Below are 17677 nucleotides of genomic sequence, written 5' to 3'. Positions count from 1 at the left end.
TGGGGGGGCAGCAGGTGCAGGACGGGCAAGGGGCACCATGCTCTGAGCAGGGCCTGCAGGGTAGAATTCCTGGCTCTCTCCTCAGCCAAGTGCTCCTGGCGGAGCTGCAGGTCTGCCCGCATCCAGGCCTCCACAGTGCGGTTCAGGGCTCTCAGGGCCCCCAGGTGCCGGTCCCAGTAATCCTGCTCCGTGGTGGTGGTCCGGAGCAGGCCACGGGTGCGAGAGCATGTCCCGGGCAGGGTGGTGCGCCCTGCAGGAGCAGGTGGTGCAGCTGTAGCGAAAGGAGAGATGTGGTCAGTTCTCCCTGGGGACACAGTGGATGATGCCCAGCACCCCCCTGTGACGTGAGGGCAACCGTGCCCTGCACCGTCAGAGCCGGAGTGTTTGTACAGAGGCCATGGTCAGGATGTCTGGCTCTCCCCAGGACTGGGAGCTGCCCCAAGACTGCACCCATGTCCCTATGCCGTGTATAGTGTGGCTGGGGCAGGGGAGAGGTGTGCCCTGCCTCTGTGTAGAGGGGGTGTGTAAAGGGAGGGCATCCTGCTGGGTCCTGCCCCGGGTCGGGAGCGTGTCAGGTCTCTTCACACACGCATGTGCCTATTGGGCCCCGGCCTCTGGGTGTCACGCAGCTGGAGCCACCTGCTCAAGCCCCCAGGAGTCGGTCAAGGGCGGGGAAGTAGGGGCAGGTGTCAGCCCCTGCTGTGGCGCCACCCCTGGTGGCTCTGGCGTATGCCTGCCTCAGCTGATTCACTTTCAGGCGCACCTGTTCTTGCGTGCGCCTGTGTCCCTTGCGGGCCATGGCAGCCGCTATGCAGCCATAGACGGCCGTGTTCCTCCTCCTAGTGCAGAGATCATGGACATTGGGGGCCTGCCCCCAAACCTCAGTGAGGTCCATGACCTCCGCACTATTCCAGGAGGCCGCGCGCCGTCTACGGCCCCTGGCTGGCTCCTGGGTGCTGGGGGACTGGGCGGGGGACATGTCGCTGGCACTGGCTGCCTGGCTCATCCTGTGGCCACTGGGTCGGGGGCAGAGACTGCTGGCAGGGCTGTCTCTGGAAAGTGCCATCTGGCCAGAGTCTACCCCTTTAAGGGCCCCAGGGCTGGGGGGAGAGGAGAGTTTTCCTGGTTTGGCCCAGAGTAGCCACCAGGGGGAACCTGGGAACGGCTAGCCTTTCACTAGTTCGAATTAAGTGGCTACCCAGCCCTTAATTCGAACTACTTAATTCGAACTAGGCGTTATTCCTCGTAGAATGAGGTTTACCTAGTTTGAATTAAGCGCTCCGCTAGTTCGATTTAAGTTCGAACTAGCGGTTTGCATGTGTAGCACCTATTAAAGTTAATTCGAACTAACGGCTGTTAGTTCAAATTAACTTTGTAGTGTAGACATACCCTTTGTCTGTCTGGACAGGACCAGTTGTGTCCTTGCTAAAGGTGCAATCCATCCCCTCATCCAGGTCATTAATAAAGATGTTGAACAAAACCAGTCCTAGAACAGATGCTCAGGGCACTCTGCTAGAAACCGACCGCCAACCTGCCATCGAGCCGTTGATCACCACCCATAACCAACCAGTTTCATCTCTTAACCGACCAATTTCCCCTTTTGTTACTGTCAAGGCCCCAATTTATAGCCAAAAAATCTTTGTTACTCACTGCACTGCTAAATTTCATTCCATTCCAGTTTTGAAGATCATCCAGACCTTATTGCATGATATTGCCAAAAAGGAGAAGGACCAGAATACCTCTCATCTTTTTGTCATCTGCAAATTTTATGAGGATAGTCCCACTTCTTGTGCCACAAGCGTGAATACAAATGTTAAACAAGATTGGTTCCAATACCCTCCCTTAAGAAATTTCACTAATAACGTCACTCCAGCCTGACAGTTCACCATTCATTATAACCCACCGGTTCCTTATCCATCTTTCAAGTCTCATTAATTCCCATCTGCTCCAATTGAATGATTTCCAATGTATCTATCAAATGCCTTAACTGAAGTCCAGGTAGATCAAATTTACTGCATTGCCTGCATCTAAAAAACCCAATTTTCTCAGACAGATCAGGTTGGTCTGGCACATCCTGCCTTGTGTAAAACCATGGTGTATTTTATCTGTTACCTTAACCCTCAATTTTCTTAACTATGCTCTCTTTCAAAATTCATTCCAAGAGTCTGCATACAATGGAGGTCAAATTAACCATCCTATGATTTCTTAGATCATTTTTTTTTTAAGACTAAGTATGCACAGGTTGAATCTCTCTCATCTGGGACACGCTAGTCCTGCACGACTACGGATATTGCTAGACCAGAGACCGCCTGGTCCAGAAAGTCAGGTCCACGGGGCTGGTCGCAGAGGCCCTGGGGTGGCGGAGACTTAGCATCCCCTGCAGCCCAAGAGCAGCAGCAGCTGTGACGGGCTGACAGAGTCAGCAGCCTAGGGGCAGGGGAACTTAGCAGTGGGAAAGTCTAGAGCCAGTCAGCAGAGAAGTGGAAGTGACCTCTTTCTAACCAAGAAGCTGGTTTTCATGCTGGTACATCTCTCTTCACCTGCTCGCAGGCTTTCTGCTTTCTCTTCATAACATGCTTGAGATCTTGCTCACTCTGCTTGGTCTGCAACTTGGATTTAAATTCCAAACCTCTTCCACACTCAGAACCTCAAGTTCTTTGCTCCAGTCCACTTCCAATACTAATTCCTATATGTTTTCAATTTAGTCCTTTTGAAATCAAGAACCTTAGTTGCACACTTATTTGTATTTATCCTTCTATTTCATTTCAAATAGCTCATGATCACTTCAACCAAGGTTTTCTCCTATAACCAACTTTTCTATGAGGCCTCACTCCTCAATATCATATTTAATATAGCACCACCTCTTCTTGGAATGGTGAGTTTATGGTGAAGAACTTTGTCAGCCATCACACATCCAGGAAAACTTGAGCCCTGCCATTATTAGGAGCACTTCTCCTTCAATCTCTATCTTGGAAATTACAGACTCCTATAATCCCCTTAGTGCCAGCAGTATCTATTTCAGTAAAGTATCATAGAATCATAGGACTGGAAGGGACCTCAAGAGGTCATCGAGTCCAGCCCCCCGCCCTCTAGGCAGGACCAAGCTCCGTCTACACCATCCCTGACAGATGTCTATCCAACCTGTTCTTAAATATCTCCAGAGAGGGAGATTCCACCACCTCCCTTGGCAATTTATTCCAATATTTGACCACCCTGACAGTTAGGAATTTTTTCCTAATGTCCAATCTAAACCTCCCCTGCTGCACTTTAAGCCCATTACTCCTTGTCCTGTCCTCAGAAACCAAGAGGAACAAATTTTCTCCTTCCTCCTTGTGACATCCTTTTAGATATTTGAAAACCGCTATCATGTCCCCCCTTAATCTTCTTTTTTTCAAACTAAACAAGCCCAGTTCATGAAGCCTGGCTTCATAGGTCATGTTCTCTAAACCTTTAATCATTCTTGTCGCTCTTCTCTGTACCCTTTCCAATTTCTCCACATCTTTCTTGAAATGTGGCGCCCAGAACTGGACACAGTACTCCAGCTGAGGCCTAACTAGTGCGGAGTAGAGCGGCAGAATGACTTCACGAGTTTTGCTTACAACACACCTGTTGATACAACCTAGAATCATATTTGCTTTTTTTGCAACAGCATCACACTGTTGACTCATATTCAACTTGTGGTCCACTATGACCCCTAGATCTCTTTCCGCCATGCTCCTTCCTAGACAGTCGCTTCCCATCTTGTATGTATGGAACCGATTGTTCCTTCCTAAGTGGAGCACTTTGCATTTCTCTTTATTAAACCTCATCCTGTTTACCTCTGACCATTTCTCTAACTTGCTAAGGTCATTTTGAATTATGTCTCTATCCTCCAAAGAAGTCGCAACCCCACATCAGAGGGATAGCCATGTTAGTCTGAATCTGCAAAAGCGGTGAGGAGTCCTGTGGCACATCTGACGAAGTGGGTCTTTGCCCACGAAAGCTTATGCTCCTACACTTCAGTTAGTGTATAAGGTGCCACAGGACTCCTCGCCGCTATTTCAGTAAAAACATTAGAGATCTTTATCCAAATCCAAATCCGATCCTGGTGGTCTGGTAGCATAACCCAACCACTGTCCTTGGGGAACCTAAGGTAGCTTTCCCCCCTTCTTCCCTCTCTTCACCCCCCCACTCCAAAGAGATTTTGACCCAGACTGTTTTATCGATTCCATCACTTCTAATTTCTTCACAATTTATCTTCCCATTAATACACAATGCTGCTCCACCATTTTTATCTTTATTTCCCGAATAGCACATGCTCTTCAATACCTATGCTCCAGTCATGACTACTATTCCACTGTTTCTGTTATCCCTATAACCACTTCCTGTGCCAGTAGTTCTAGTTCCTCCCGTTTGTTACCCACACATCTTTGTTGTTTCTGCTTGGCTTGCCCACATTCTTCCTCGGATTAGATTCAGTCATTCTACAGTCAATATTGCCTGTCTGTTAGTGCAAATGCCATTGAAGCTATCTTTCCTCTTAATGTCTATTCTCCTACCCACTGCTGTTCCTTTTCTCCATTGCTATATTTTCTCTCTTGATTTTATTTCCAATCAATATTAGACTGAGATGACAAGTCTTCATGAGCATCTCCGAATTGTCTCTGGAAGAGGCCTTGTGTCAACACAGCTGGGAAGGAGATATTCCTACATCTCAGAAAATGTTGTTGGCATATGCTGCATGTACACTACAGGACAATGCCACCATAGTTTCCATAACGTAGAAATATTCCTACCATTTGCAGCACTGTGTGCTCGCTGTTGCTGAGCACATTCAGGGTGTCTCTATATAAGTTGAATTTACTGCTTTAATTTAGGGATGAAAGAGACTAGTTGAGTCACTACTGAACTAGTTGCTTCCCCCCCTCCCCTGGCTGCCGCTGATAAAGAGGCAGCAATGGGGAGCAGGAGCCGGCGCTGGTGGGAGCCGGCTTAAAAAACAGTTTCCCCCTCTCCCAGCCCTGTTTCTGCTGGGAGGGGCGGGGGAGGTAGAGGTGCAGCATGGAGCTGGGAGTCAGCTGTCTCAGCTCCTACCCAGTCCCAGACCACTGGCTCTGCTTTTTAAATGGAAATTTCATCAACTTCTCGATTAGTTGATTATCCATAATTTAGAATCCCTAATTTAATTGTATGACATAGTTAAGTGATAAAACTGCTAGTGTGGGACAGTGACAGCAATGTAATAGTGCTCTGTACTGATAAAGCTATTCCCACACATAAGAATAATCCAGCTCCTAATCAAGGTCCCACCCCATTAAACTTAATGCTATGCAAGTATGTAGGTATGTCACTCCTGCTCTGAACAGTTTATTCAGAGAAAAATGACAAAAGAGATTTTAAGAGGCAAGGAGGCGAGGACAAGAGTAAAAAACTGAATCATGCGGTTACACAGATTAGGTATGTTGCAGCCTTGACACTCCAATCGTATTTGAAATTCACCTTTCCTGTAATTTCTCCACACCCAGCCGTCACTGCGTCCTTGGAGAGCGCAGTAGACGTATGCGTGGAATGCTTCATTAACCCATAAGGGATTGCATGGACAGAATGGGCATGTTTAAAAGCCAGCTCCTCTTGGGGACCACCTTCTTGTTACTCTGTGTAGCTGCGTCTGATAAAGAGGCAGCAGTGCAGGGTGGCCGCAGTCTCTGTCCGGGGAGGAGTGGTCTGAGCTTCCGGACCCAGCACGAACCAGAACTGAGCCAGGCTGCCTGCCTGCCCGGCTCCTAATACACTTTAAATTCAGAGCCATAGCAGGGGTAGGGCCCGGACCCGGCTCAGCTAGGCTGCTGGCCAGCCTGATAACAAATTAATTGGTTAATCGACTACACTGTTAAATCTATTAAATCCCTGATAGAAAGGGCCTTGAAAAAAAGAGAGAAAAAGCAGTCAGCTGGAGCAGACTCCATATCCATTTGCAGGATCTCGCCCTTCAGTGTTGAGCTTAGGACAGGGGTGGGCAATAATTGTTCCCGGGAGCCACTTCAAAATGTTTTTAAATAGCCCCAGGCCACAACTGGTCTGCATGTGGGGGAGCCCCGGAGCCCCGTTGCCCCCCTTCCCACTAGGCACCCATGCCCTGAAGAGGCTTGGCATGCTCCCCCACACGCAGCACAATCATGGTTGGCCTGGAGGAATGGAGGAAGCTGACAGCTCGGCTTCCTCATCAAATTATTCTAATTCTAACAGGAATTAATTCAGGAGATCATACTAGACCATCCCAGAGGTCTCTTCCAAATTTAGTGTGTGTGGGGGGGAGAACGAAAAGGGAAATCCCTCCTCCCCTGGGGGGGGCCTAGTGTGGAGGGGGGGATGAAAAGGGAAATCCCTTCTCCCCGGGGGGGTCGTGCGGGGGAGGGGGGAATGAAAAGGGAAATGACTCCTCTGGGAGGATTGAACCCTTGCCCTGGCGTTAGCAGCACCACAAAGTAAGGCCCTGAGCTAAGCGGCCAGCGGGAGGAAACGTGTCCCCCTTTTTCCATCCTGGCGAGCACAGCGCTCCCCGCTTCCCTCCCTCAGGCCTGGGCGAATGTGGCTCTGCTGCTTTCGGAGCAGTTTCTGTGGCATTTTCAAACCTGCAGCGGCCCGTGCCCAGAGGGAGCCGTTAGCACATGTGGCGCAGTTGGTGTCTGAGGCGCAGGCGAGGGATGCACCCGGCGCGCTGCTCCAGGACGCGACATGGGAGGGGGGATCAAAATGGGCCCGCGGGGGAACCCTTCTGGACACCGGAGCTGGAGAGAGCGAGGCCCAGGCTGCCGCGAGGGACAGTAGCGCTGGGAAGCTGCTCCACCAACTCCGCTAGCCGCATCCATATACACATAGCTTCTCTCAAACTGACAGGCATGAATACAAAGATTAAGGCAAGACTACACCATGCAGGCCCTATTTAAGTCAGTTCTGCTGATATTCATAAAATGTAATAGTGACCCGATTTCCACACTTATGCACTTTTAATGAGCAATGACAGTCCCAGGAATTTAACTACTAAAACGCATACCAAGAGCAGACCATTATATTGACTATTTTTTTGTTTTGGCTCCCAATTGAGGGTCGCATGTTGAGCCCTGCATAAACCCAAACTGCACCACAGGCCGCAAAAAAAAAGGTCAGCCCACGGATGGCATGTTGAGTAGCCCTGTGTTAGACCATTTACATACTGATGATGCACAATGCCTTCCTCTCCCACCCACCCCTTGCCCAAATTGTATGTCCGGGTAAGAGCTATCTATCTCCCAGACATTTTAGTCTAGGAAGGAAATTAAGGTTATCCAACATAACCTGCACATTCTCAGGCTCTTAATCGGCCCATCCTTATCATTCTGTAATCACTGTTTATCTTTCAAACCCAGAACTGGATAAAATCAGATGCCTGCAACAGGTGAACAGTCCCGTTCACAGTTCCCAAGGATCTGCTGTTGCAACACAAAAGGCTTTAATTATTTATTCAAATAAATAAAAAAAACCCGTTTCTTTATGTGCAAATACAAAATCAATGGACCCTTCCTCTATTTACAAAGTAGTGTCTTCTAAAAAGGAAATCAGTACGTTTATCCTCCTTCAGTAACTGACCACTGTCTCGAGTCTCTGTACTGCAGAGAGGATTTTGTTTTCTTTTTGTTTCACTGCCCTTTGTTATTTAATACAAAGACACTTGTGTGATAGTTTCTGATAAAGGCTCTATAATTTTAACAAGTTTCTTCATCTTCTCCTCCCTAACCAGACCCCGAACTGGAAAACAATTCCTGCAAGTGTCAGGAGTCAGTTTTTGCTACAAAGAACACTGGCATGAATATGAAGCACCTGCTGCGTTACAGTAAGTTAAGTAGCGAAGATCATTTCTCTGCTCACATTTCATCACATTTAAACACCCCCAAAGCACAGGGGTTAACGTCCCGATCCTGTCCATCATCTATTAAACTCGTGGCTCCTGCTTCCATCTGAAAAACATCCAGCACCTCAGCTGGACCGGGAGAAGCATGTGTGCAAGACTGAATAGCCTGCCCCAATATTTTCTCTCCCCAAATGCCACAACATGTGAATGAAAATACACAGGCCATAGCAACGGTGAATATTTATGTATTTATGTCTGTATTTCTTTTCTCCCCCTCTTTATGTAGAACAGACCCTTTTCTGAACACGTCTGCAGACACGAACGTGTGGAGAGGGATTGGACGGTCAGAAGAGCAGGTGTCGGAGAGGATGGATGAACTCCTCTCCCAGGCACAGCACACGGGCAGCCTCGGCTATTGCCGCGAGGAGCGGCGGCGAGATGGTTCTCCGCCCCTCAGGCTCAGGTGTCATCCAGGTAGGGCGGGGTTTCCAGCTGGACCTCTCTCCTCGCTTCCTCCATCCCGCGCAGCCACTCCATGCACCTGCGCACCAGCTTCGGGTTCCTGATCCCAGGCGCCGGATTCTCCTCGTACTCCTCGTCATCGTAGCGGTTCTGCTCGTTCACCAGCGAGATCTTAGTTAATGAGGTCAGGTCCAGGCCGGCCCTGCTCTGGGAGCCAAGCAGGAGTGGGTGTGGTTACAGGAGGAACGGGTGGCGGGGCCAGGGAAGCTCCTACGCGGGAGATTTGCGACATCACCCGGGAGAGCTTCGGAGCCACCATACGGGGGAGATGCGATGTCCCCTGCGATGGCTGCGATGCCACCACCTTAGAGTGGTGTGGTGCCACCACCTGAGAAGTCTGTAGCTCTGTCACCTGGGAGAACTGCGATGTCCTCTGGGAGGGCTGCTGCTACATTGTCACCCGGGAGGGCTTCTGTGACGACATCACCCGGGAGGACTGCGACGCCACCACCTTGGAGGGCTGAAACGTCCCCAATGCTGGAGTCTGAACACAGCTGAAAAAGAAGGGATGGATTAAAATAGTACTCCAAAGAGAGACAAGTCTGACAAAGCAGGAGATGTCAAAAGATAATCCCGGAAACGTTCACAAGAACAAACTCTACAGGCAGTTTGAGCAAGGCTGGAGCATTTCAGCTCTGAGGGTACGTCTACACTACAGCGCTAATTCGAACTAACTTAGTTCGAATTAGTTAATTCGAACTAAGCTAATTCGAACTAACGCGTCTAGAACTAAAAACTAGTTTGAATTAGCGTTTTGCTAATTCGAACTAGCAAGTCCACATTGAGTGGACCCTGAACAGGGCTTAAGGATGGCCAGAAGCAGTGCCGGAAGGGCATCAGAGGAGGACTTAGAGCGTTGAGATGATGTCTCAGGCTAGCCGAGGGCTGCGCTTAAAGGGTCCCGACCCCCACCCTGGACAGACAGTTCTAAGGGGTGCCCCGCTTGCAAAGCAGTCCTGGCTTGGATTGCCCGGAGTATCCACACTGGGCACATCACACCACTCGGCCATCAGCCCGGCTACACATGCCGCAGGCTGCCATCTGGGGAGAGGGGGCAATCGGGGAGCTGCAGGAGAGCTTCCACCCCCAGAAGCCCGCAGAGCCAGCCCAGTCCTCCCCATCGGGGGCTCGTACCCCATTCCTCCCTCACCTCCTTCCACTTACCCTTCCCTAGCCCCCCTTCTTATTGATGTACAAAATAAAGATAACGTTTCTTCCAACATTGACTCTGTCTTTATTGCACAAAACTGGGAGAGACTGGAAAAAGGAGGTGGGAGAGGGGAAGAGAAAGGCTGGGAGACGGGAGGGCAACTAACATGATGAGGGGTTTGGAACAGGTCCCAGATGAAGAGAGGCTACAGAGACTGGGACTGTTCAGCTTAGAAAAGAGGAGACGGAGGGGGGACAGGATAGAGGTCTCTAAAAGCAGGGGTTGGGTGGAGAGGGTGCATTCATAAAAGTTCTTCCTGAGTTCCCATAAAGAAGGACTAGAGGACACCAAAGGAAAGGAATGGGTAGCAGGCTTGAAACTAGTAAGAGAAAGTTGTTCTTCTTCAGAAAGCAAATAGTTAACCTGTGGAACTCCTTGCTGCAGGAGGCTGTGAAGGCTACAACTAGAATAGAGTTTAAAGGGAAGTGAGATCAAGTCATGGAAGTTGGGTCCATTGAGTGGTATTAGCCAGGGGGTAGGAGTGGTGTCCCTGCCCAAAGTTTGTGGAAGGCTGGAGAGGGATGGCACGAGACAAATGGCTTGGTCACTGTCTTCGGTCCATCTCCTCCAGGGTCCCTAGGGTTAGCTGCTGTCGGCAGACAGGCTACTGTGCTAGATGGACCTTTGGTCTGACCCAGGACGGCCATTGTAAGCTCAGGGCTCAAGGTCGGGGATCTCAGTCGACCCCCTTGATTTTCATGTACACCTACTCCTGGGTGGCCAGGATGGCAGCTCTCCTGCCCTAGACGGCCACTTTCCTGTGCCTAGTGCGGAGATCATGGACGAGGTCCACGATGTCCGCACTAGCCCAGGAAGGTGCCCGCCTCTTGCGGTCCAGGGCAAGCTCCCGGGAGCTGCCAGCCTGGTCCCGGGAAGAGGGGGTGGGCTGGGGGACATGGGGTGGGTGGCTCTGTGCCGTGCCAGGTGCAGGGTCTGCTGGCTGGGTGCTGGCAGGCTTGCACCTGGCACGGGCACCGTAGCCAGCCCGTGCCCCTTTAAGGGGTCCGGGGCCGGGAGGGGGACATAGAGTTTCCCTGGTGTTGGCCAGAGTGGCCACCAGGGAAACCTGGGGAGGGCTAGCCTCCCACTAGTTCGAATTAAGGGGCTTTCCTAGTTCGAACTAAGCGCTCCGCTAGTTCGATTCAAATTCGAACTAGCGGAGCGCTAGTGTAGCGGCTATGAATGTTAGTTTGAACTAACGTCCGTTAGTTCGAACTAACATTGTAGTGTAGACATACCCTGAAATATTAGAGGGACTTGTAGTTTAGCTGCTAATACTCTGGCACCGACCAGTATTTTCAGCCCACTAGGGCACATCCTACTGCTCTTCCACTGCACTCCTTGGTGCATAGGGGAACTGCTTTTTACATTTTAAAACAGTCATTTGCACTGAACATCTTTTGATAGTGATTAGCCTATGTGGCTATGTCTACACTACCGGGTCGGTTAGAAATAAGTTGTTTTGAAATATCTTCTGTTTGTGAATAATAACTCGTAACTATTTTGAAATAATGGGGGTATTTTGAAATAAGCTTATTTCACAACAGGCTTGATAATATGGATGCTCGCCTTGTTATTTTGAAATAACGCCCCAGTGTAGACATACACTAATATGTGAAAAGAACACTGATTTTATTGTTCAGTTTTTGAAAAGATAAATGGTTCCCTCAACTATTCAGTCAGCCTCCATGAATTGATCTCACTTCTCTTTAAACTCTGTTCTAGTTCTAGCCTTCACAGCCTCCTGCAGCAAGGAGTTCCACAGGTTGACTATTTGCTTTGTGAAGAACAACTTTCTGTTATTAGTTTGAAGCCTGCTACCCATTCCTTTCCTTTGGTGTCCTCTAGTCCTTCTATTATGGGAACTAATGAAGAACTTTTCTGTATGCACCCTCTCCACCCCACTCGTGCTTTTAGAGACCTCTATCATATCCCCCCTCCATTTCCTCTTTTGTAAGCTGAAAAGTCCCAGTCTCTTTAGCCTATCTTCATATGGGACCTGTTCCAAACCCCTCATCATTGTAGTTGCCCTCCCCTCTCCCATCCTCTCTCTTCCCCTCTCCCACCTCCTTTTCCCGGTATCCCCCAGTTTTCTTCAATAAAGAGAGATTCTATTTTTGAACACAATTGTCCTTTATCTTGTACATCAGGAAGGGGGGCTAGAGAGGGGTAAGTGGAAGGAGGTGAGGGAGGAATGGGGTACGAGCCCCTGATGGGGAGGACTGGGCTGGCTCTGCAGCCTTCTGGGGGTAGAACCTCTCCTGCAGCCCCCCAATTGCCCCGTCTCCCCAGATGGCAGCCTGCGGCAAGTGCAGCCAGTCTGATGGCTAAGTGCTGTGATGTGCTCAGTGTGGGTACTCCGGGCAATCCAAGCCAGGACTGCTTTGCAAGTGGGGCACCCCAAGAACTGTCTGTCCGTGTTGGGGGTTGGGTCCCTTTAAGCACAGCCCTCGGCTAGCCTGAGACAGCAGCTCCACGCTCTAAGTCCTCATCTGATGCCCTGCCGGCACTGCTTCCGGCCAGCCTTAACCCCGGTTCAGGGTCCACTCTGTGTGGACATGCTAATTCGAATTAGCAAAACGCTAATTCGAACTATTTTTTTATTCTGGATGCGTTAGTTCGAATTAGCTTAGTTCGAATTAACTAATTCGAACTAAGTTAGTTTGAATTAGCGCTGTAGTGTAGACGTACCCTTAGTGAATTTCTTCTCTCCAAGCATAGTATGCCCTTACTATTTTAAATGTCTTATCGAAACATGTATTATGGCAAGTTTAATGCACGATTGCATTAAGTCTCTTCCCAATGAAGAGGTAAATTAGGTTACTACTTCTTTGCAGGAAGAAGAAGTTACTGTGGTATTTGTGAATTAGGTTTGTGCAATTAACTTCAAAGCCGTACAATTAACAGAGTAGACCCTGGTAACAAACAAAATGTGAACATTGATGCTTCCATTTGTTGGGGAAGGAAAAAATTTACTTCTATCAGGTTGTTGCGTATAGACTATGCAAACAGATAGATGGAATTTTTCAGCAGCATATAGAAAAGATCAACCAGAACAGCGATTATGGCTGTAACTCTATAGACAAGTTCCAAAACTGGTTTTCATGTTATATTTTAAAATATATTTTAAAATATAGACTATGCCAACAGATAGATGGAATTTTTCTACAGCTCGTAGAACAGCGATTACGGCAAGTTCCAGAATTGGTTTTCATGTTATATTTTAAAATTTTGCCTAATCATTTCTATATGCAGAAAAACTTAAGCAGCTACTGACGAATAAGAAGCCTAATATTTTCGATGATTACGTAGCTTTGATAACTTTTTTATTCTTCATGTAATATTGATTAGGAAAGTGTTTTGGAAAAACAATGCAAATTTTCATTCTTAACTTGATTAAATGTGTCAGATGTTCTTAAATAAATTAGAATGCCACAATATTGTAAGTGGATGGCTTAGTACTAAATAGTGACAAATGGTTGCAGCAGTTACTCTTAATTGTCATCTAGGTTGCGCAGTGGGATATTCTGGGAGGATATTTTAAAATGAGTATCGTAAAGTAGGGATGTGATACTTTACTGTTAACCAGTTATATGCAAGCCACTCCCCGCCTCTGTATCAGAGGCTCCATAGTGGGGAGGAGAGGGAAGGAGGGAGCCAGTGTGCGCAGGAAGCTGGCTTAAAAGTAGGTTCTCCACACACATCGTCTCCTGTGGAGCCACCTTTCCCCTGACATATAAATGTGTAACCGCTGAATAAGTCAGCAGTTACATGTTAATCCCCCAGCAAAAATTATCTTTTAACATCCCAATTAAAAAGTAAAACAAACATTTCTTAGAGTTTGAAATAATGTAAGAAGGAAGTGTCACTGTCAGTCAACTATTACAATGGTTTGGTATTTTAATTTCTGGTGTATGATTAGGGCGAACTCTTCCTGGGTGTTAGTGTGTAGGAGTATTTTAAAGTAAAAAAGCATTAAACTGAACCACTTTTCACTACAGTGGTGCTTAATCTTTTTCGTTAGTACTAGCTACAGGTTGAATGTCTGAACACAATATGAGAAGGGCCATACTGGGTCAGACCAAAGGTCTGTGGAGCCCAGTATCCTGTCTTCTGACAATGGTGGATGCCAGATGCCCCAGAGGGAGCGAACAAAAGAAGTAACAATAAGCAATCGCTCTCCAGTCAGCCATTCCCAGCCTCTGACAAACAGAGGCTCTGAACACCATTCCTACCGATCCTGGCTAACAGCCATTGATGTACCTAACCTCCATGAATTTATAGAGATCTTTTCTGAACCCCATTAAAGTGCTGGTCTTCACAATCTCCTCTGGCAAGGAGTTCTGCAAGTCGACTGCGTGCAGTGTGAAGAAAAGCTTCCTTTTGTGTTAAACCTGCAACTTATTAATTTTATTTGGTGAGCCCTGGTTCTTACGGGAATCATAGAACCATAGAAGTGGAAGAGACCTCAGAAGGTCATCAAGTCCAGCCCCCAGATTTTCTTATTCACTTTTTCCACCCCAGTCATGATTGTACAGACGTCTTTCATATCCCTGATTAGTTTCTCCTTTCCTAAAATGAAAAGTCCCAGTCTTTATAATCTCTCTTCATAGGGGACCCATTCCAAACCCCTCATGGTTTTTGTTGCCCTTTTCTGAACCTTTTCCAATGCCAATACATCTTTTTTGAGATGAGGCGACCACATCTGCACATAGTATTCAAGATGTGTGTGAACCATGGTTTTATAGGGCAATAAGATGTGCTATCTTCTTCTCTATCCCTTTTTCATGATGCCTAACATTCTGTGGGCTCTGACTTCTGCTACACGTTGAGTGGATGTTTTTAGACAACTGTCCACAATGAGGCCAGAATCTCTCTTGAATGGTTAGAGCTAAATAAGCCCCCACCATCTTGATTTAAGGCAGATTTTAGTAAACTCAAGCTATGTCTACACTGGGGTTTTAACCCTGCCGCGTCCAGGGAACATGTTTCCTCTTCCACTTTTTTTTTGCGGAAGAGCAAATCCGCTCTTTCGGGGAGCCCTATATGCCTCGTTCCCCAAGGAATAAGGACTCCTCCAAAAAAGGAGGCTTTTCCACCATTTGACCCCATCTAGACCTATAGTGCAGACCTAGCTTCAGAGAGCTGGTAGGTAAGGTCCCGTGGGATGCAAGACTAAGAGAAAACAAGCGAAAAGAGCTGGCAGTTTTGTAAAGACACATAACTAAGGGTCCAGAAGCAAACTATTCCATTTTGTAGGAAAGACAGAAAGTCTGGCAGGAGTCCACCTTGGATCAACCAGAAGATTTTATATGATCTAAAAAAACCAAAGAGGAGTTGTATAAAAAATGGAAACTAGATCAATTTACAACGGCTGAATATAAGCAAACACACATGTATGCAGGAGCAAGAGGAGAAAGGCGAAGGCACAAAACAAGCTCAATCTAGCTAGAGACAAGGGTAACAAGAAGTCCTTCTACAAATATATTAAAGAGAAAGACCCAGGACAGAGTAGACCAACTGCTTAATGAAGACAGAAACAACAGAAAACTTGGAAATGGGCAAATGACAGAGGTGTTAATGACCTTTGTTTTGATTTTCACCCAGAAGATTGATGGTGGTGGATGCCTAACATGTGAATGTTAGCTAAATGGGGTAAGTTTAAAGATTAAAGAACAAGTTAAAAATTACTTAGAAATCTTAGATGTCTTATAGTTACCAGGGACTGACTAAATGCATCCTAGAATACTCAAGGCGCTGATAGGAGATATCTGAGACTTTAACTATCATCTTTGATAGAAGCCATAGGGGAGATGTTTTTTAAACTCTTGCAGTCCAGCTCCAGCCTGATAAAGAGGCAGCAGTGTGGAATGGCAAGGGGATCCTTGGGAATGTGGCAGGAGCACACTGGCTGCCAGCCCTGCCCCCCCAGGGACTATAGACTAGTCGACTAACCAATAAAAATTCATGAGGGTACTTGACTATTCAATTAAATGATATTTCACATCCTTATTATCTAGGAAAGAAAAAAAGAGTTTGTCCCATTTGCTCTTTTTTCTTTGAAGAGGGCCAAGAAATTCAGTTCTCAGCCTGGAAGACATGGTCATGACTGGACAACTCAAGCCATGACATCACAAAAGCCAACAGACTGAAAATAGATCAATCAGCTCTGACTTGGACGTCCTGATCTGTTGTGCAATTCTCCAAAATGTTCATTAGTTATCGGAAAGTTTTTGTAAAACTGGGGATGTAAAATCCCGTTGAAAATATTAACTGGTTAAACCAGGGGTTCTCAAACCTTGATCCCATGACCCCCTAAAACGCTCACGGCCCGGGGAGAGAGGTCACAAGCGAAAAACCGAATCCAGCTGCGACCCCCCTCTAATTTGTTTGTGACCCCCCTGGGGGTCGCGACCCACCGCTTGAGTAACACTGGGTTAAACTACACGTGGGCCTGGTCAGGCTGCTCTGGCCCATCTGCCTAGAGCCTGCCACACTGCGGGAAGAGGTTTGTTTTGGCCCAGCTGGCCTGGACTGCCCCCTGTGGCGTAGCCTGGCAAGGCTGCTCTGATCAGGCTGGGCGCCAGGTAACTGGTTACCAGTGAGCATCACCTAGTCTTTCAGGTCTGCGTTATACGTCATACACAAGCCCAACTAAACATTGGAAAGAAACCTTTAACAGCCCTGTCATTTAGAAGTGATTCTTAGTGCACAGTTGCCAGTTCTAAAAGCCCCCCTTCCATGGTGTTCGAGACAACGACTTCCAAGTCCCTGACCACATTAGGGTTTGTAACCATGTTTAGAATGTTTTCAGGACTTTCCTTTGCTTGTGTAATTCATACATATTGTTTCATGATGTTTTATTTTGTATGCTGCAAAAGGAACAGTAGACTTACAAATCCAGGCCATAATTCCCTTTTGTAATGGCAACATTACTCGCACATGGTGAAGTGTCAAGGCTAGAAACACTGATACCAGAGCACTAGGACAGGGAAAGTCACAGGTCTTCAGTGAGAAAAGTCATTTTACTTTAATGGATCATATTAGATCCCTGCCAGTGCTCGGCCTTTATAGTTTTTGTTGGATTGAGTGTAATGTAGAGAGTGGGAAAATCATTTATTTGTGGAAAAAAATAAAACATTGAGGCATATTTTCTGCCCCACCAGGGATTGCTTGAAAGCTGTTTATTGTTTTTTTTAGAGTTTTACACGTAGGCCTGGTAGAAATAAATTGAGCAGAGTGCCAATAAGGCTTCAATAGGGTTATTCTGTATATAGCGTGGGTTACTGATTACAGGTCTTCACCTTAAAAAACAACGAATAGTCTAGTAGCACCTTAAAGACCAACAAAACATGTAGAAGGGATCATCAGCATTGTAACAAGGATTGGGCAAGAGGGGCACTTGCCCCGGGCACAGTACTTTTAGGGATGCAAAATTAAAAATAGGAAAGTTAAAATATTATTTCTTTTATATCTTTACTATCATCTATTTCCAATCTCAATATATATGCAATTAACAACATATGCAATTAATAAAATACACAGAAATTAAGAATTTTATCTTTTTTGGGGGGCGATGGTGGGCTGTTCAGTAGCTTAGTGTGTAGCAACTTTAAAATGTTGTATTTTTTAACCAGGACAGATCCCCTTTAACATATTGGAAAGTGTTTAATTTAGACATACTGTGATCGAGTTAGACAGGGGCTACTCAACTTTGTAAGCCCTGGGGGCCACAGTGATACTCACAGCACATGCCCAGAGCCCCAACTTAAGTGTGGTCGCATATACATATGCAAATAACTTCTCTCAAACTGACAGGCATGAATACAAAGATTAAGGCAAGACGACACAACATGCAGGCCCTAATTAAGTCAGTTCTGCTGATATTCAAAAAATGCAATAGTGACCCGATTTCCACCCGTATGCACTTTTAATGAGCAATGACAGTCCCAGGAATTTAACTTCGAAAACGCATAGGAAGAGAAGATCATTATATTGACTTTTTTTGTTTTGGCTCCCACTTGTGGGTCACATATTGAGCCCCACATGAACCCAAACTGCACCACAGGCCTCAAATA

Source organism: Pelodiscus sinensis, chromosome 9 (assembly GCF_049634645.1).
Source record: "Pelodiscus sinensis isolate JC-2024 chromosome 9, ASM4963464v1, whole genome shotgun sequence".
NCBI lineage: Eukaryota > Metazoa > Chordata > Testudines > Trionychidae > Pelodiscus > Pelodiscus sinensis.
This window is presented reverse-complemented; position numbering follows the sequence as displayed.